Source organism: Gorilla gorilla, chromosome 6, assembly GCF_029281585.2.
Source record: "Gorilla gorilla gorilla isolate KB3781 chromosome 6, NHGRI_mGorGor1-v2.1_pri, whole genome shotgun sequence".
Lineage (NCBI taxonomy): Eukaryota > Metazoa > Chordata > Mammalia > Primates > Hominidae > Gorilla > Gorilla gorilla.
In genome coordinates, this window is record NC_073230.2 from 158,623,402 (window position 1) to 158,643,970 (window position 20,569).

Below are 20,569 nucleotides of genomic sequence, written 5' to 3' on the forward strand. Positions count from 1 at the left end.
CTTTATAGTTTACATGATGCTTTTGCCTCACAGCTCTTCAGATTCTTCCCTTTGTCTTGATGTAGACAAGTCAAGACTTTAGATATGTGCCTTGGTGATGATTTTTCTGTGATGAATTTCCTGGGTGCTATTTGAGCTTCTTGTATTTGGATGTCTAGATCTCTAGCAAGGCCAGGGAAGTTTTCCCTGATTATTCCCTCAAATCAGTTTTCCAAACTTTTAGATTTCTCTTCTTCCTCAGGAACACCAATTATTCTTAAGCTTGGTTGTTTAACATAATCCTAACTTTCTTGGAAGTTTTGTTCTTTTCTTTCCTTTTTTTTTTTTTTTTTTTTTGAGATGGAGTCTCACTCTGTCACTCAGGCTGGCTGGAGTGCAGTGGCATGATCTTGGCTCACTGCAACCTCTGCCTCCCAGGATCAAGCGATTCTCCTTCCTCAGCCTCCTGAGTAGCTGGGTCTACAGGTGCACACCACCACACCCAGCTAATTTTTGTATTTTTAGTAGAGGCGGGGTTTCACCATGTTTCACTCCTGTCTTCAGGTAATCCACCCGCCTCAGCCTCCCAATGTGCTGGGATTACAGGCATGAACCACCATGCCCAGACTGTTCATATTTTAAAATACTTTTTTCTTTGTCTTTGTCATAGTGGGTTAATTCCAAAGCCTTGTCTTTGACCTCTGAAGTTCTTTATTCTACTTGTTCTAGTCCACTGTTGAACCTTCCCAGTGTATTTTGTATTTCTCTAAGTGTGTCTTTCATTTTCAGAAGTTGTCATTATTTTTTCTCCATGATACCTATTTCTCTTGGAGACTTTTTCATTCTTATCCTGTAGGGTTTTTTAAAAATTTCTTTAAGTTGGTTTTTACCTTTCTCTGGTACCTTCTTAAGTAACTTAATAATTAATCTTCTGAATTCTTTATTTGGCAATTCATAGATTTATTCTTGGTTTAGATCCATTGCTGGAGAGATAGTGTGATCTTTGGAGGGTGTTATACAACCTTGTTTTGTCATATTCCCAGAATTACTTTTCATTTGGATAGCCAGTTTCAGTGGAAAGATTTGGAACTCAAGGGCTTCTGTCCAGATTTTTTTGTCCCATGGGGTGATCCCTTGATGTGGTGCTCTCCTCCCCTCCCTATGGATGGGGTTTCCTGAGAGCTGGACTGCAGTGATTGTTATTGCTCTTCTGGGTCTAGCCACCCAGTGGGGCTACCAGGCTCTGGGCTGGTGCTGAGGAATGTCTGCAAAGAGTCCTGTGATGCGAGCCATCTTCAGGTCTCCCAGCTGCGGATACCAGCACCCTGCTCTGGTGGAGGTGGCAGGGGAGTGAAATGGACTCTGTGAGAGTCCTTGGTTGTAGTTTCATTTAATGCACTGATTTTCTTAAATGTTGGTTGTGCTAGCAGTAAAGCTGTCATGTGGACAGACTCAGGACCTCTGGTTAGGCAGGATGTTACTGGCAGTGGAATTAACTGTTGTTTTTGCCTTTGGTGAGGGATGCTCTGTTATACATTGCTGTAATGGCTTGAGTTAGTTGGCATTTAGCTAGGAGGTGGTGCTTTCAATAGAGCACCAGCTGTGATAGTAGAATGGGAATATAAGCTTGCCCTAAATTGGCCAGGATAAGTATTCAAGTTTCCCAGGTGATTGGTGGGGCTATAGAGCTCTCAAGAGCTTGTCTTTTGTCTTCGGCTACCAGGGTGGGTAGAGGAAAGCCACCAGGTGGGGGCAGTGTTTAGCGGGTCTGAGCTCTGATACTTCTTGGGCGGGGCTTGCTGCAGTCACTGTAGGGCATAGGGTGAGTGGTTCTCAGGCCAACGGAGCTATGTTCCAAGGGGAATTATGGCTGTCTCTGCTGCATTATACAGGTTGCCAGGGAAGTGGTAGAAAGCCAGCAGTGACAGGCCTCACCCAGCTCCCAAGCAGTCAGCAAGGCCAGTCTCACTCCCTCCATGCCCCACCAACAGCACCGAGTTTATATCCAGGCAGCTGACACACAGGGCTGCAATCCTGCTTCAGGCTACAAGCCTCCCCACTGAGAAAGCAAGCAGGGTTTTCAGGCCTCATCCCTCCCTGTCTGCCCATGATGTCAGCTGCAGCTCCTGTACTCATACCTATACATCTCATTCATCCACTGGATTCTGCTCAGGAAAATTCGTGCTCAGTTGAAATTATTACAAAGCTCAACTAGAAGCTTCTTTTACCCTGTAGCCCCTCCCTAATTCTGCTCTCTGCCTTCCCCAAGGACCCCTGTGAGATAAAGTCAGGAATGGCTTCCCTGGGCTTGAGCTGGAGTCCGGGAGTACCTACGGGGCCCTTCTTACTGCTTCTTCTACTTTTATATTTTGCTCAGCTCCCTAAATCCATTTCAGCTGTACATAAGGTTAAATCCTACTCCCATGATCTGGGTTTTTAGGTTCCACAGTGAAGATGTGTGTTCAGAGGCAAACCTTCCCCACTCATACATTGGGAACTCACAGTTTTTTGTCTATCTCATAGAGTTTGCAGCAGCAAGCTGCTTCTTTAAAAGGGTCTGTGAGTTCTTTTGGTTTTTCTGGTGTGATCCTATGGTGGTTCTTGGAGCAAAAGTTCATGATGTGAATTTTCACATGCTGTTCTGTTTGTCCAGGTGGGAGCTGCACATTGGTCTTCTCTTCCATCCATCATTTTCTACACTCTCAGCATTTTAGTTTCCATGAACCAGTTTCTGTGACTGTGCATGCTTTCCATTTTGTCCAATTTTTGAATGTAAATGTTTATTGCAATAATTCTGTTCTTGTACCATCATTGTACTTGAGGTGTTCAATGGGTAGAAATTTTCTCTTTTGAGTTCATAGATCTTTGAATCAAGAGAAGCCTCATCTGATTTAATGTAGATCACAAGAGCTTGGACTTTGTCTAATTGAATGAGGCTTTGAGAACCTTGGGATAGAGGTGAGTATATTTTGCACGTGGGAGAGATGTAAGTAATTATAACCAAGAGGGCAGTTCATGGTAGATGAAACTGTTGGCCCTGAATTTTGACTTATTTCTGCATCTGTGGCCTTTACCTTCTTTTCAGATCTTCCCACTGGAGGTGAAACATGCTTTCTTGCTCTTGAGTTACAGTTTGGTCTTGTGACTGGCCGTCTTGATCATTGAGGTGTTCTCACATGTAATGCAAATAGGGGCTTGAAAGCTACTTTCATAGTTGGGCCTACCTCTTTGCATTTCTGCTGTCACCGTAAGAAAAGTGTCCCCTTGCTAGCTGCTACTCCTCCACCCGGGATCATAGAAGGAACACACATGGAGCAGATCTAAGCCCAGCTCAAACAGAAACCAAGCACAGATGGACCCACAGCTTGAAGCAGATACACCAGGTCAAGCCCAGCCTACATCAGCTGATTGGCATACGTGCTGCTGACCTATGAGCATGAGAATACATGCTTATTGTTTCAAGCAGCCAATTTTGGGATGATTTATTATGACACATTGTTGTGAAAATAGCCTTGAAACTTAGGCCTGCCTCTCCCCCAACCCCTACTCCCATCAGGTACTGAGTAAGGGAACGGGAGAAGACCTCAGTTGAAGGAGTTCAGGTTGTGGCTACAAGGTAGAAAGATGCCATTAGACAAGTGACGGGAGGTTCTTTGGGGAGTGAAGGAGTGAACTCATGGCCTGAAGAGCAGTCTCTAGTCATTTGTGGTAGGGCTGCCAATTTCCATAAGCTGGCCAGGAATTAATACAATTTACAGTGCACTATAGAATCCTTGGGTGTGGTGACACAGGTGAAATATGCTAAAGAGGAATGTCCACCAGGCAAGGGGGTATAGCTCAGGGGTAGAGCATTTGACTGCAGATCAAGAGGTCCCCAGTTCAAATCTGGGTGCCCCCTGATGCCACTTAGCTGTGGGTTCTCTTTTTCTGATGTTAGGCTTGCTTGTCATCCTCACCACTGTCCTTCCTATAGCTTGTGTCAGTTTTCTCAGATGACTTCATTTTTCTGGCACAAGTCATGGTCAAGTCACTAATAATCTGCATGTGTTTCAGAAGTTCTAATTAGCTGCTCTTCTTTGAAGTTTATATTATGGCAGGACAGCCTGAATCAGAGGTCACCCAGTCTGACTTTGCATCAGAATTACTGACAGATCTTATCAAAAATACAGATTACTCCCTAGAAGTTCCAATTTAGTAGGACTGAGGGGGAATCAGAGAACTTCTACTTTTGGGGGTCATTTGGGGCATAATCCCCTGTTAGTACCTGTTCTAACATCCAATAATTCTAAGTGGCTGGAAAATTGTTTTGGAACTTACAACAACTTGTCATTCTAAACAACATCCCAGTGGGAAGCATCAGTGATGTTCAAGCTAGTGCCTGCCTTCAGTCCATCACTGAGGGCATGTGGGGTGCTGAGCTGCAGGCATAGGCAGTGGCCAGGTGTGTAGAGGTGGGAGAGTGTGGGAAGGTGGGGGATGTCAGAATGAAGCTGTGGGCATGGTAGCAGGGTGACCAATTGCAATGGCACAGTCAGCTAGGGGTGGTGGCAGGCCATGAGTGATTACTCGACTCCCTGCATTGAAGTTCAGAATTGAAGCATGCTCAAGGCAACACTAGTTGTTTTTGAGTAAAGCATTTGATTGATGATCCACAGGTCCCTGACTCAAATTCATATGTTCCCTACCTACACTAATTTCTTCCCATACTGACCAGAGTATTCAAAAACAATTTCCTTTCACCTCCTGAGGCCCCTGCAACTGACTCTTCCTGCAAGGTGGACGAGAGGGTAAGGAGGTTGGTTTGTCCCATGCTCCTCTCTACTTTCCTGCTGCCCCACATGACCTGCCCAGATCTGCTCTGCACGCCTGATTCAGTCTTGTCTTGCTTTGCTTTGGTGAGCATTTCTCTTGTGTTTTCTTTTTTTTCTTCCTATTCTTCCCCACCCTGTGAACCCTCTGTCCACATTTTGAGGTTCCCCAGTTGTGTGAGGCACAGTGGAAGACATGGCTCTGCTTGCAGCACCCGAAGCTGAAGGAAAAAGCCTCTTTCTCTCTGTCTTCCTGGCACTTCTGGCCACCCAGTGCCACCGACTGACACAATGCATGCAGACTGAGTGACTTGTACAGGCAGAGACAGCTTAGCATTCATTCCTGGGCTGGCAGAGCTCAGGCACAGTCTGACACCTTCCTAACCAGTGTGACTTCCTGAAAGCCAGGCTGCCTGGGTCCCCCTGGATCCCCCGCTTCAAAAGCCCAGGCTTCCTGACACATGGACAATGGCCATCTCATCTGTTTCACTGGACAGAACCAGTTTCTGTAACGATGTACCTAGGCAGATATAAAAATTGCAATTGGAGAGGGTTGCAGAAAAAGGATCCTAAATAAAATGGAGTGTAGGATGGACTTTCTGTCATGATTGGGATTGCAGAAAGTAGAAATCTAGTTGATTGTTCAGAGTTGACAATCTGGGAGCCCAAGGGTGTCAGGGATAAAGTAACTGAGTAACTGGTCACCTGGATTCAAGGCTGCTTACTCACCTGGCATTGAATGCCTGGTAGGCATTCAATGGTTGCTTATGGCTGGCATTCATTCTGATTGGTCAGTGTCTCTGCTGTAGCTGTTGTTAAATATTTCAAGTGTCACTTCTTCTTGGAATAAAGTTCCCACTGAAGGACAAAACTTTTAGAGACCAGCTGTTGTTACATAGCAGTAAAAAGGGCCCAGCCAAGTCTGACAGCATTAGGAAGCTCAAAGACATACAATGGAAAGCTCAGATGTCTACGCCTTCTCCAGACACAGATGGAATGTGCAGATGTCCCCACAACTACACCAAAACACTCAGCTCTTGATGTTGAATAACTGAGATTGCTGAAAAATGAAAAGGCAGAATTGCCAATCTGCAATTCTTGTTGATTTCACATTTCCCCATCTCTTGTGTTATGAATTGCTACTTCAGTGATAGCTGCAGGGAATTTTTGGAAGATGTCAGGAGAACTTCTCAAACTTGGAAGAAATTGCTACACTCTACTCTCACATTAGCCTTTGTTGGGATATTTTTCTGTTCCTGAGATAATGGTGCCAGGGAGGATAAAATGCTGAAGTTCAATGGTTCTCCCTGATTAGTTAACAAGAACACCAGGGAACGGGTTCTACTTACCAAATTCTACCTACATGTATATATATATGTATTTCTATATTTCCAATAATCCAGAAAGTTTTTTTCTAACAATTAACTCATGTGCACACACACACATTTGATATTGCTCATTTTGAGTGTCTATGGTGGCCTATCCTTTCTGCTTGTTATCCAAAAATAAGTTGAACTTTGTGATAAGAGAAACAGCCTTGGCACTAAGTGTTTCTAGAGTTTATTGGCTTTATTATTTCCAATAAATCAACTTTTGGCTTTGTTGCTTTTCTCTGATTGTATGATTGTTTTTTATTCCATTGATTTCTCCTCTGATATTTGTTATGTATTTCTTTTTAATTTAAGGTTAAATTGCTGGTTTTTTTCTTGATATTTAGATATAAGCATAGATATAATGCTTGTTAAAACTCATACTCTTAGTTGAAGATATAAGAAAAAAGGCTGAATATCAGATATCTGATACTCAGTTATCAGTTATATGACATAAGAAAAATAAGGCTAAATATCAGATAATCTGATCAGTTAAGAGTATGAGTTTGGGCCAGGTGTGGTGGCTCATGCCTGTAATCCTAGCACTTTGGGAGGCTGAGGCAGGTGAATCATCTGAGGTCAGGAGTTTGAGACCATCCTGGCCAACATGGCGAAATCCTGTCTCTACTAAAAATACAAAAATTAGCCAGGCGTGGTGGTGCATGCCTGTAATCCCAGCTACTCAGGAGGCTGAGGAAGGAAAATCACTTAAACCCGGGAAGTGGAGGTTGCAGTGAGCCAAGATCACACCACTGCACGATGGGAGCGAGACTCCATCTCAAAAAACAAACAAACAAACAAACAAAAAAGAGTGTGAATTCATGACTTTACCTGTACCACATGAATTTTGATTTGTTATATCTTTGTTAACATTTGGTTCAAGATACTTTCTAATTTCTATTTTGATCTCTTCTTTTGCTTATAGGTTATTTGGAAGTGTACTGTTTGGCTTCCAAGAGGCTGGGGATTTCCAGTTATTTCTGTTTCTCATAACTTAGCCTAATTCAGCTATAACATGGTCCGAAAACATTCCCTATGATTTCAATCCTCAAATTTGTGGCAACTTGCTTTATATCACCAAATATTGTTAACTTTGATAAATGTACTGTGTGCATTAAAAAATATAAAATGTGCTATTGTATGGTGCAGTGTTCATTATATATCAAATAGGTCATATTTTCTGGTTGTGTTATTCAGATTGTTCATATGCTTAGCAACACTTTATTTGACTGTTCTATTAGCTACAGAAAAATGTGTGTTAAAATCTGCCACTATGATTAAGGTATGTCTATTTCTATTTTTAGTTCTATCCATTTTTGTTTTATTTATTTTCACACTATATTTTTAGGTGCATTCAGATTTGGGATTATAATAGCTTCCTGCTATATTGACCTCCTTATCATTTTTAAATATCCCCTTTATCTGTAGAAACTCTTATCAAGTTAAAGTCTATTTTGCATCATCTTAATATTGCTATACTAGCCTCTTTGGTTATTGTTTGTATGGTGTGTTTTTATTTATACTTTCACCTTCTGCTATATGTGACCCTATGCTTAAGTTTCACCTAAGCAACTTATAGTGTGGTTTTGTTTTCTCATTCAGTCTGAAAATTTTATATTTTAATTGGAGTTTTAAATACTTTTATATTATTTAAAGTAATTGGGTTATTTACTTTCAGCACTGTAAAAATATTGTTTCATGTCACCTGGCTCCCAAAATTTCTTTTGGCAAGTCATCTGTTAATTGTAAAATTTGATTTTTTTTCCCTACTGACTGCTTTTTCAGATTTCTCTTCCTCTCTCTCTCTCTTTTTTTTTATTTTTTCTTTGAGACGAAGTCTCGTTCTGTCACCCAGGCTGGAGTGCAGTGGCACAATCTTGGCTCACTGCAACCTCCACCTCCTGTGTTCAAGTGATTCTCCTGCCTCAGCCTCTCAAGTAGCTGGGATTATAGGCACATGCCACCAGGCCTGGCTAATTTTTGTATTTTAAGTAGAGATGGGGTTTCACCATGTTGGCCAGCCTGGTCTTGAACTCCTGATGTCAAGTGATCCGCCCACCTCAGCCCTACCAAAATGCTAGGATTATAGACGTGAGCCACCATGCCTGGCCTCTTCCTTGCTCTTTAAAAACATGGTTTCTTTTGGTTTTGTTTGTATGTTTTGTCCTCTATCTTTTCCTCCATCACCTACAGATGGCGTTAATATTCTCCTTTGTTTTTATTTCCTTTTGACTAACTGAATTTCTTAAATAAGTGGGTTGATGTTTTCCATTAGTTTTGGAAAATGCTTGTCAATTATCCTTTCACATCTTGGTTTTGCTTCATTCACTTTCTTACCTCCTTTTGGAATTTCAATGACATGTAAGAACTTTTAACTGTTTCCCATTTATATCCTATTTTCCTTTTCTTTTCATCCATTCTTTACCTTTCTGTGCTTCAGTTTAGATATTTTTCTATTGATTTGTTTTTCTGTTCACTAATCCAGTGGTCCACTGTGACTAAGTTTCTGTTAAATGCACGTATTAAAATTTTAATGTTAAATATTATAATTTTTGTTTTAGAATTTCCTTTGAATTTTTTTCTTACAAATTAGAACGTGAAATTCACACTTTTCTCACATTTTTTCTATGTTCCTGTTTTCCTAAATATATTATCAAAGTTATTTTAAATTCTATGATATCTAGATCACTCGCTTCTACTGTCTGTTTTTCTTTTGGTTTTGTTCATATTTCTCTGACTGTTGATATACCTAGTAATCTTTATTGAATGCCAGACATTGTGTATTAAAAGAATAAAGGCTCTCAATAATATTATTGTCTACTAGACAAAATTCACCCTCCTCCTCCTCCTCTTCCTGCTCTTCCTGCTCCCTCCTCCTCCTCCTTCTTCTGCTTCTGCTTCTTCTTTTTTGAAAGAAGATAGAGTGGAGGGCTGATGATTTTAAACCAATAAGGAAATGAGTGGTCTTTTCTGCTAAGAAAAATGAAAATGTAATTTTGGTAATGCTCCTTCTATCTGTGACTTGTCCCACTTTTTGAGTGTTGCCCTACCAGGTTTGCAATAAAAAACCTGGCAGGTCTTTGTCTTCTCAACCGAGAAATCCACTCTTGTTTTTAGAGAGTTTGGGCTTATATTTCTGGATTCTTCCTTCATGGAGCTTCACAACTCAGCAATTTTCTTGAGGAGTGAAACCAGCTATGTATTTAAAGACTCTAAAGTCTCCATTTTTATGCTCCAGCATTGCACATCTGTTCAAAAGCTCCCTTGGTGTTCCTATTTCCTGACACATGTATGCTGGTGCCAACATTGGGAGCTCAGCCTCTAGCTGGGCTTAGAATTGGCAAGTGTCCCAGAGAAACAGTGGCTGCAGATCCTCAGTGTCAATTCACTACTTTCTTCAGGGCTTTCACTCTCTCCTGGTGTGTTCTTTCCCCTTTCTCTACCCCAGGAATTTTCATCTTCTTAGTACCATGAAATTGTTATAAATTCTGTTCTTTTTCCCAGAGATTTTCCTTAATTTTATAACCTCTTGCCTCACATAGTTTTAGAATTCTGAAAATGTCTAGAGGTAAAAAACAGCTATATGTTTAATGTCCCCCAAGTCTACAGTCTTGTCACAGCAACCCTGAGTGACCAACAAAAGTTTCATTGGGTTCCCAGTACCTCAGCAGCAGCCCTATGCTTGGACCTAAGGCAGATTATCAGCCTGCACCCAAGACTGGAAAATGTTCTCAGGTAAAATGTGACTGCAGTCCGTCAACTCACTTCCAAAAGGTTCTCTCCTCTCTGGAATTTTAGTTCTTCTAGTCCTTGCTGCTTCTGCAACCCTCTGATGCTTTTAAAATGTGAATTGCCTTTTTAAACTGGCTTTTCTAGCTTTCTTTGGCATGACACAAACTCCTTCATCCTACCTGAAAGAAAATTATACAAATGTGGTTTTAAGAATTATTTTGGGTAGAAACAGGAGAGCAACAAGTGAAAATGTCTGATGATAAAACTGAATTCCTTAGCTCCTATTTCCTTTTTTATTTTTAGGAAAGGAGTAGGATTATTTCTAAGTGAATACAGGAGGGCAAAGAGATGGAAAGCCTGATAGGACACCACCAAGCGGCTAGTGATTAGCTGAACTTTTCCCCCAGGAAGAGATTTGGTTCTTAACTATAAGTTTGGATGAATAGGCATCAAAATATCAACATTTGTTTAGCTTGTGGCATTATAGGTAATTTTACTTTTTTCTTGATGCTTATTTGTGTTTCCTAAGTTTTTAATCTTTGTAATATGTAATTTTACATATTGTTAAATCCTGTGAGGCACATTAGAGAGATTCAAAGAAGTTATATTATTAGTATTTACATTGAAAATATATTTCCTTGATAATCCAAATAATAAATTATTGCCCCAAGAATAAAACACTCCAGGGCAAAACCCCTTTGGGGGGCAACCCCCTTTGGGTCCCCTCCCATCGTATGGGAGCTGTTTTCACCCTATTAAATCTTGCAACTGCACACTCTTCTGGTCCGTGTTTGCTATGGCTTGAGCTGAGCTTTCACTCGCCGTCCACCGCTGCTGTTTGCTGCCATGGCAGACCTGCCACTGACTTCCACCCCTCTGGATCTGGCAGGGTATCCATTGTGTTCCTGATCCAGCGAGGCGCCCATTGCCACTCCTGACTGGGCTAAAGGCTCGCCATTGTTCCTTCACGCCTAAGTGCCCGGGTTCATCCTAATCGAGCTGAACACTACTCGCTGGGTTCCACATTCTCTTCCGTGACCCATGGCTTCTAATAGAGCCATAACACTCACCACATGGCCCAGGGTTCCATTCCTTGGAATCTGTGAGGCCAAGAACCCCAGGTCAGAGAACAAAAGGCTTGCTGCCATCTTGGGAGCAGCCTGCCCCATCTTGGGAGCTCTAAGAATAAAGACCCACCAGTAACATTTGGTGGCCTGTATGGGGATTCGCCAAAGTGGTGAGTAATATCAGACCATTTCTGCTTGCTATTCTATACTATCCTTCCTTAGAATTGGAGGAAAATGCCAGGCACCTGTCAGCTGGTTAAAAACGATTAGCATGGCCACCAGACTAAAGACTCAGGTGTGAGGCTTCCTGGGAAAAGGCTTTCTAACAACCCCCAACTCTTCTGGGTTGCGAGCACTGGTCTGCCTGGAACCAGCTTCTGTTTTCTCAGTTTTCCTGGGGAAGCCGAGGGTTGACTAGAGGCAGAAAGCTGTCGTCCCAAACTCCCGCATTGGCCGATCGAGATCATGGTGCAGCCAGAAGTCTCTACTCAACAGTTGCCCATGCATGGGCCCCTACCTCTCCTTCTGACCCATACCTCCTGGGTCCTGACCACGACTTTCTTGAAAGTGTAGCCCCAAAACTCTCCTTACCTCTGATTCTACTTCCTCCGATCCCTGCCTCCTAGATACTAATGCTTCAGACTTCACTTCCTCTCCCAAGTATTAGAGCAGGTTGTGTCTCCAAAGGGATCTAAGGAAGCTCTACATTGTGTCCTTAGGCACCTAGGCTATGAACCCAGGGAGTCTTATCCCAATTTAGACATACAGCTCTTGACATGGGCAGTTATGTGGGACCCATTCCCCACCACCCTTTCCAGGGCCTTAGAACTGACAACCCAGTACTTTAACAACTGGAACTGGATCTACAACAACATAATAGATCAGGATGAAAATGAATTGAGTAAATTAAAGGGAGGCGCATATTCCTATAGTGGCAAATGGGGGCAATGAGCCAATGTCCTTCCACTGTGTTTCCAAAATCCATCTACAAAGACAGAGAGGAGAGACAGAGAGGAGAGAAAGAGAGAGGAAAGAGAAGAGAGAGACAGAGAGGAGAGAGACAAAGAAACAGACAGGGAGTCAAAGAGAGAAAGTCAAAGAGAGAGACAGAAAGTCAAGGAGAGAAAGAAAGAGAAAAATAGAAGTAGTAAAGAAAAAAAACAGTGTACCCTATTCCGTTAAAAGCCAGGGTAAATTTAAAACCTATAGTTAATAATTGAAGGTCTTCTCGGTGACCCTATAACACTCCAATACCACCTTGTTGTCAGTGTAAAGAAGGGCATAGCTCGAAAGCACTGAGGCCACTGACAACCCATAGCCTTCCTATCAAATATCCTTAACCCAGTAACCCATGGATGGGCTAAATGCATTCAGTCAGTAGCGGCAACTGCTTTGTTAAAAGTAGAAAAATAACCTTTAGAGGAAATCTCATTGTGAGCACACCTCACCAGTTCAGAGCTATCCTAAGTCAAAAAAAGCAAAAAGGTAGCTTACTAACTCAAAAATCTTAAAGTATGGGGCTACTCTGTTAGAAAAAGGTGATTTAACACTAACCACTGGAAATTTCCTTAACCCAGCAGATTTCCTAACAGGGGATTTAAATCTTAATTACCATACAAAGGTCCAACCAGAACTAGGAGGAACTCCCTTCAGGACAGGACATAGATGTTTTCTCCCAGGTGACTGAGAAAAAAAATCACAATGGGTATTCAGTAATTGATAGGGAGATGCTTGTGGAAGCAGAGTTAGGAGAATTGCCCAATAATTGGTCTGTGCAAGCTGTTTGCACTCAACCTAGCCTTAAAGTACTTACAGAATCAAAAAAAAACTCTCTCAATCCTGACTCAAAAGTTTACCTACACCCTCTCTGAAACGAATTGTTGTTTATGGGAATGCATCTTGATGGGGCAGCTGGGTTGTTACAAAATACTCAGGAACCCAGCCCAGCTCTAGGACTCACCCCTGAGCACACAGGCAATGCTGGGCACGCTGGTAAAGGATCACTAGAATCCAGCAGCCCGGACCCCTTTCTTTGTAGTCAAGAAAGGCAGGAAAAGGGGTGCAGACTGCTACATCGGTGAGCGTAACTAATCTGAAAAGCAGAGGTCCATGGGTGGTTACGTACCTTGGAAAGGAATAAGCATTAGGACCATAGAGTACACTGTAGGACTAATGCTCATCAGAAAATGACTAGGGGTGCTGGCATCCCTATGTTCTTTTTTCGGATAGGAAACTTTCCCCCCAAAGGAAAAATGCCCCTAAGATGCATTCTGGAGAACTTGGCCCAGTCAGAGTGCATGTACCTTTTTCCCTCTCTGACTTGAGGAAAATTAAAATAGACCTAGGTAAATTCTCAGATAACCCTGATGGCTATATTGATGTTTTACAAGGGTTAAGACAATCCTTTGATCTGACATGGAGAGATACAATGTTACTGCTAGATCAGTCACTAACCCCAAATGAGAAAAGTGCCGCCAAAACTGCAGCCCGAGAGTTTGGCGATCTCTGGTATCTCAGTCAGGTCGAGGATAAGATGACAACACAGGAAAGAGAACAATTCCCTACAGGCCAGCAGGCAGTTCCCAGTGTAGACCCTCACTGGGATGCAGAATCAGAACACGGAGATTGGTGCCACAGACATTTGCTAACTTGCATGCTAGAAGGACTAAGGAAAACTAGGAAGAAGACTATGAATTACTCAATGATGTCCACTATAACACAGGGAAAGAATGAAAATCCTACTGCCTTTCTGGAGAGACTAAGGGAGGCATTGAGGAAGCATACCTCTCTGTCACCTGACTCTATTGAAGGCCAACTAATCTTAAAGGATAAATTTATCACTCAGTCAGTTGCAGACATTAGAAAAAAACTTCAAAAGTCTGCCTTAGGCCCAGAGCAAAACTTAGAAACCCTATTGAACTTGGCAACCTCGGTTTTTTATAATAGAGAACAGGAGGAGCAGGTGGAACAGGACAAACGGGATAAAAAGAAGGCCACCGCTTTAGTCATGGCCCTCAGGCAAGCGGACTTTGGAGACTCTGGAACAGGGAAAGGCTGGGCAAATCGAATGCCTAATAGGGCTTGCTTCCAGTGCAGTTTGCAAGGACACTTTAAAAAAGATTGTCAGAATAGAAATAAGCCGCCCCCTCGTCCATGCCCCTTATGTCAAGGGAATCACTGGAAGGTCCACTGCCCCAGGGGACAAAGGTCCTCTGAGTCAGAAGCCACTAACCAGATGATCCAGCAGCAGGACTGAGGGTGCCCGGGGCAATGGCACCAGCCCATGCAATCACCCTCACAGAGCCCCGGGTATGCTTGACCATTGAGGGCCAGGAGGTTAACTGTCTCCTGGACACTGGTGTGGCCTTCTTAGTCTTACTCTCCTGTCCCGGACAACTGTCTTCCAGATCTGTCACTATCTGAGGGGTCCTAGGACAAGCAATCACTAGATACTTCTCCCAGCCCCTAAGTTGTGACTCGGGAACTTTACTCTTTTCACATGCCTTTCTGATTATGCCTGAAAGCCCCACTCCTTTGTTAGAGAGAGACATTCTAGCAAAAACAGGGGCCATTATACACCTGAACATAGGAGAAGGAAAAAGGGTAAATATATATACAGACTCTAAGTATGTTTACCTAGTCCTCCATGCCCACGCAGCAATATGGACAGAAAGGGAATTCCTAACTTCCAAGGGAACACCTAACAAACATCAGGAAGCCATTAAGAGATTATTATTGGCTGTACAGAAACCTAAAGAGGTGGCAGTCTTACACTGCCGGGGTCATCAGAAAGGAAAGGAAAGGGAAATAGAAGGGAACCACCAAGCGGATATTGAAACTAAAAGAGCTGCAAGGCGGGACCTTCCATTAGAAATGCTTATAGAAGGACCCCTACTATGGGGTAATCCCCTCCAGGAAACCAAGCCCCAGTACTCAGCAGAAGAAACAGAATGGGGAACCTCACGAGGACAAAGTTTCCTCCCCTCACGATGGCTACCCACCGAAGAAGGAAAAATACTTTTGCCTGCAGCTAACCAATGGAAATTACTTAAAACCCTTCACCAGACCTTTCATTTAGGCATTGATAGCATCCATTGGATGGCCAAATCATGATTTACTGGACCAGGACTTTTCAAAACTATCAAGCAGATAGTCAGGGCCTGTGAAGTGTGCCAAAGAAATAATCCCCTGCACTTCAGGCCATACATTTCAATCCCTGTATCTTTAACTTCCTTGTTAGGTTTGTCTCTTCCAGAATTGAAGCTGTAAAACTACAAATGGTTCTTCAAATGGAGCCCCAGATGCAGTCCATGACTAAGATCTACTGCGGACCCCTGGACCGGCCCGCTAGCCCATGCTTTGATGTTGATGACATTGAAGGCACCCCTCACGAGGAAATCTCAACTGCACGACCCCTACTATGCCCCAATTCAGCAGGAAGCAGTTAAGAGCTGTCGTTGGCCAACGTCCCCAACAGCACTTGGGTTTTCCTATTGAGAGGGGGTACTGAGAGACAGGACTAGCTGGATTTCCCGGGCCGACTAAGAATTCCTAAGCCTAGCTGGGGAGTGTGACTGCATCTACCTTTAAACACGGGGCTTGTAACTCAGCTCACACCCGACCAATCAGGTAGTAAAGAGGGCTCACTAAAATACAAATTAGGCTAAAAGCAGGAGGTAAAGAAATAGTCATACCATATATCACCTGAGAGCACAGGGGGAGGGACAATGATTGGGATATAAACCAAGGCAGTCGAGCAGGGAGCAGCAACCCCCTTTGGGTCCCCTCCCTTATATGGGAGATCTGTTTTCACTCTATTAAATCTTGCAACTGCACACTCTTCAGGTACGTGTTTGTTATGGCTCAAGCTGAGCTTTCGCTCGCCATCCACCACTGCTGTTTGCTGCCGTCCCAGACCCGCCGTTGACTTCCACCCTTCTGGATCCAGCAGGGTGTCCATTGCACTCCTGATCCAGCGAGGTGCCCATTGCCGCTCCTGATTGGGCTAAAGGCTCGCCATTGTTCCTGCACAGGTAAGTGCCCGGCTTTGACCTAGTTGAGCTGAACACTAGTCGGTGGCTTCCACGGTTCTCTTCTGTGACCCACAGCTTCTAATAGAGCTATAACACTCACCACATGGCCCAAGCTTCTATTCCTTGGAATCCGTGAGGCCAAGAACCTTAGGTCAGAGAACAAAAGGTTTGCTGCCATCTTGGGAGCCGCCCGCCACCATCTTGGGAGCTCTAAGAACAAGGACCCTCCTGTAACACTGGTTCCAATCCAAGATCTACCTGGTCTAATTTCAAGACAAAAACTCTTTCTCTGAAGGAGAATTGCCACTTGCTGAATAAGGCATTGATTTGCACCAAGAATTTGCAATCCTCCCTGGTGATTGTCCTCTCCTGGCTTGTCACAGGCCCCTTTCAGTATCCTGAGTGGCCATAGACACTGAACACTGAGATCTATTGGGTATTAGAGTCAAATGGCAGAAGTGACCCAGCTAGAGTCTTCCCCTGTTCTTGGCCCCACTTAATTCTGGCAAGCAAAGGCTCCAATTTCTCCATATCCTCTCCAAAACCTATAAATGGGCTGAGAAAGTACAAACAAATGTAGTGTAGGCAATTTCCCCCCACTCCACCAAAGCAAAGAGGCTTATCAAATACTATGCCTCTCTCTTAGTGTTAATGATGGCCGTGGGAAGGGTTAGGGCAATGTTTACCAATTCATCATTCACATGAGAGGAGTAACCTGACAATCCCCAAACCACTAGATACCCAGAAACCTCACTGAGGTGTCAGGTACTTGTTATTTTATGCAATTTTTCTCCCATTCCCTTGCACTCTTGTGACTTATCAGGGCATCTAGACTACTTTATATTTGGTATTCTCTGGGTCCTAGAAGAATACTATCAACATGTGGGCACACTGTGGTGTCCTATGGCATAATGGCTAAGTTCCCTGTGGACCAAATTGTGGCACTAAGCTAGAGTCAATGTAACTCAGGGGCAAGACAGTGAAGATGCACCTAAAAAGCAAAAGCAAATTGCTTCTAATGCCTTCTGCTGACTAGTATTGAGACAATATACATTAAATCAATATTTAATTTGGCAGACAGAATTGGGATTACCACACAACTATTCATTATAAACCATCCCCATTCTCTAAGGCCCATCTATTTTCACCACTAAGTGGTAGACACAAATTGACAGGTGTTTGAAATATCCATCCTTGCAACTTTCAACTCTTTGATGGTAGCTCCCATTTCTGAGACTTCTTCAGGAATGTGGCATTGATTTTCTTTTTCAATTTTTTTATTGTGGTAAATTACATTTACCATTTTAACTGTAAGTTCAGTGATATTAAATATGTTCATAATGCTGTGCAACCACAACTATCCATCTCCAAAACTCTTTTCATCTTGTAAAACTGAAGCCCTATATCCATTAAATAATAACTTCTCATTTTCTCCTCCTCTGAACCCCTAGCAACCACCATTCTACTTTGTTTCTATGACTTTGACTACTCTAAGCAGCTCATGTATGTGCAATAATAAAGTATTTGTATTTTTGTGACTGTTGTATTTTACTTAGCATAATGTCCTTAAGGTTCATCCATGTTGTAGCATATGTCAGAATTTCCATCTTTTTAAAGGCTGAGTAGTATTCCATTGTATGTATTTACTACATTTTGCTTATCCATTCATCCTTCAACGGACAGTTGGGTTGCTTCCACATATTAGCTATTGTAAATAATGATGCTATAAACATGAGTGTACAAACATCTCTTCAAGACCCTGCTTTCAATTCTTTTGGGTATTACTCAGAAATGAATGGCTTGATCATATAGTAATTCAATTTTTAATTATTATAGGAACCATCATACTGTTTTCCACAGTGGCTTTACCATTTTACATTCCCAAAGATGGTACACAAAGGCTCCAGTTTCTCCATATCCTCTCCAACACTTGTTATTTTCTGTTTTTGTAATACTAGCCATCTTAACGGGTGTGAGGTGGTATTTCATGGTGATATTTCATGCATTTCTCTAATGATTACTGATGTTGAGTGTCTTCATGTGATTATTGGCCATCTGTATATCTGTTTTGTAGAAATATCTATTCAAGTCCTGTGTCTATTTTTTAATTGGGTTGTTTTGTTGTTGAGCTTTAGGAGCTATCTACATACTCTAGATATTAATCCCTTACCAGACTTATAATTTGCAAATATTTTATTTTATCCCATTCTGTGAGTTGACTTTTTACTCTATGGACAGATGTTTTGTTTTGTTTTGAGATGGAGTCTTGTTCTTGTTGCCCAGGCTGGAGTGCAATGGCACAATCCTGGCTCACTGCAACCTCTGCTTCCCAAATTCAAGTGATTCTCCTGCCTCAGCCTCCCAAGTATCTGGGATTACAGGCACTTGCCACCAAGCCCGGCTAATTTTTGTATTTTTAGTAGAGATGGGGTTTCACCACGTTAACCAGGCTGGTCTCGAACTCCTGACCTCATGATTCGCCTGTCTCAGCCTCCCAAAGTGCTGGGATTACAGGCATGAGCCACCACGCCCAGCCTGGATAGTGTCTTTTGATGCACACAATTTCAAATTTTTCATGCAGTTCAAATTTGTCTATTTCTTTTGTTGTCTGTGCCTTTGTTATCACATCCAAGAAATCACTGCCAAATCTAATGTTGTAAAGTTTTTGTCCCATATGTGCTTCTAAGAGTTGTATTCTTTTAGTTTTACATTTAGGTCTTTAATCCATTTTGAGCTAATTTTTGTATATGATGTAATAATGAAGTTAATAACTTCTACGATATCTATTCTATTCCATTGGTCTATATGTCTATCTTTTTGCCATTACCACAATTTTTGATTATTGTAGATTTGCAGCAAGTTTTGTCATGAAGTATGAATCCTCCAACTTTGTTCTTTTTCAGGATCATTATAGCTATTTGGGGTCCCTTGAGATTTCATAAGAACTTTAGGACACATTTTTCTATTTGTGAAAAACAAAAGCTTTTGGGATTTTGATGGGATTTTTGGTGATTTTAATCTACAGATAATTGCATTGTATCTGTAGATTTTTGGGGGTAGTATTAACATCTTAACAATATTAAGTCTTCCAATCTATAAACATGGGATGAGTGTTTCCATTTACTTACATCATCTTTAACTACTTTCAGCAAAGTTTTTGTAGTTGTTTTTTCTAAAATTCCAAAACTTCCAAGGCCATGTCTTTTGCCACCTTGGTTAATTCCTATTTTATTCTTTTTGAAACTATTATAAATGGAATTGTTTTCATAATTTCCTTTCCAGATTGCTCATTGTTAGTGTATAGAAACGCAAGTGATTATTGTATGTTGGCTTTGTATCCTGCTATTTTGCTGAGTTCATTTATTAGTTCTAACAGTTTTTTGTGGAATCTTTAGGATTTTCTACATATAGATCATACCATCTTTAAGCAGAGATAATTTTATTTCTTCTTTTCCAACTTGGATGCCTTTTATTCCTTTTCCATGACTAATTGCTCTGGCTAGAACTTCCAGGACTATGTTGAACAGAAGTGGCGAAAGTGAGCATTCTTTTCTTATTGCTGATCTTAGAGGAAAAGCTTTCAGTCTTTTAACATTGAATATGATGTTTGCTGTGGGTTTTTCACATGGGGCTTTTATTGTGCTGAAGTAGTTTCCTTCTATTCCTAGTTTGTTGAGTGTTTTTTAAATCATGAAAGGATGCTGAATTTTGTCAAATGCTTTTTCTGCATTAATCAAGATGATCACATGCGTTTTTTTCCTTCATTCTGTTAATATGATATAATGATTGATTTTCATATGTTGAACCATCCTTGCATTCCAAAAATAAATCCCCCTTTGTCACTTTGTCACAGTGTATAATCCTTTTAATAGGCTGCTGAATGTAATTTGCTAGTATTTTGTTGAGGATATTTGCATTAATATTCATAAGGCATATTGTATGTAGATTTCTTTTCTCATAGTGTCTTTGTCTGGCTTTCTTAACAAGGGCCACACTATTTTACCTGGAGATAGTATCAGATTTCACAGGGTAAGGGCTCAGTCTCATGAGGCTGACCCCACTTCATATGCTAATGGAAAGTCCCAGATTGCGACCTGTGTTTCCGACTGCCAGCTATAAATCAGGATTCAATAATTTGCTAGGATGGCTAAGAGAGATCAGATAAATGCTTTACTTACGTTTTCCCATTTATTATAAAGGATACAACTCAGGAACAGCCAAATAGAAGAGATGCAAAGGGCTAGATATAGGCATGAGCTTCCATGCCCTCTCCAGATGTGCCATCCTCCAGGCACTTACAGGTGTTCAGCAATCCAGAAGCTCTCTGAACTCTGTCCTTTGGGGTTTTTATGTAGGCTTCATTACATAGGCATGATTGATTAAATCATTGGCCATTGGTTACCAACTCAACCTTCAACCCCTCTCCCGTTTCTGGAGGTCAGGGGGTGGGGCTGACAGTTCCCACTCTCAAATGACATAATTGGTCCCCTGGCAATCAACCCTCAGACTGAGGCTATCCGTGAGCCCCAAACAACCAGTCATCTTATTAGCATACAAAAAGACACACATTACTTCAGAGA

The 20,569-nt window shown here is 41.9% G+C and overlaps 1 protein-coding gene and 1 non-coding gene across 2 annotated transcripts in view; one reads left to right on the forward strand and one right to left on the reverse strand.

Annotated features, from left to right (window-relative positions):
* Window positions 1-20,569, reverse strand: part of LOC101152909 (uncharacterized) — a 158,736-nt gene that overhangs the window by 111,431 nt on the left and 26,736 nt on the right. The gene's annotated exons all lie outside the window — the stretch shown is intronic.
* On the forward strand, window positions 3,806-3,877 carry TRNAC-GCA (transfer RNA cysteine (anticodon GCA)). Its single transcript has one exon. It is a non-coding gene; the product is annotated as a tRNA-Cys (tRNA).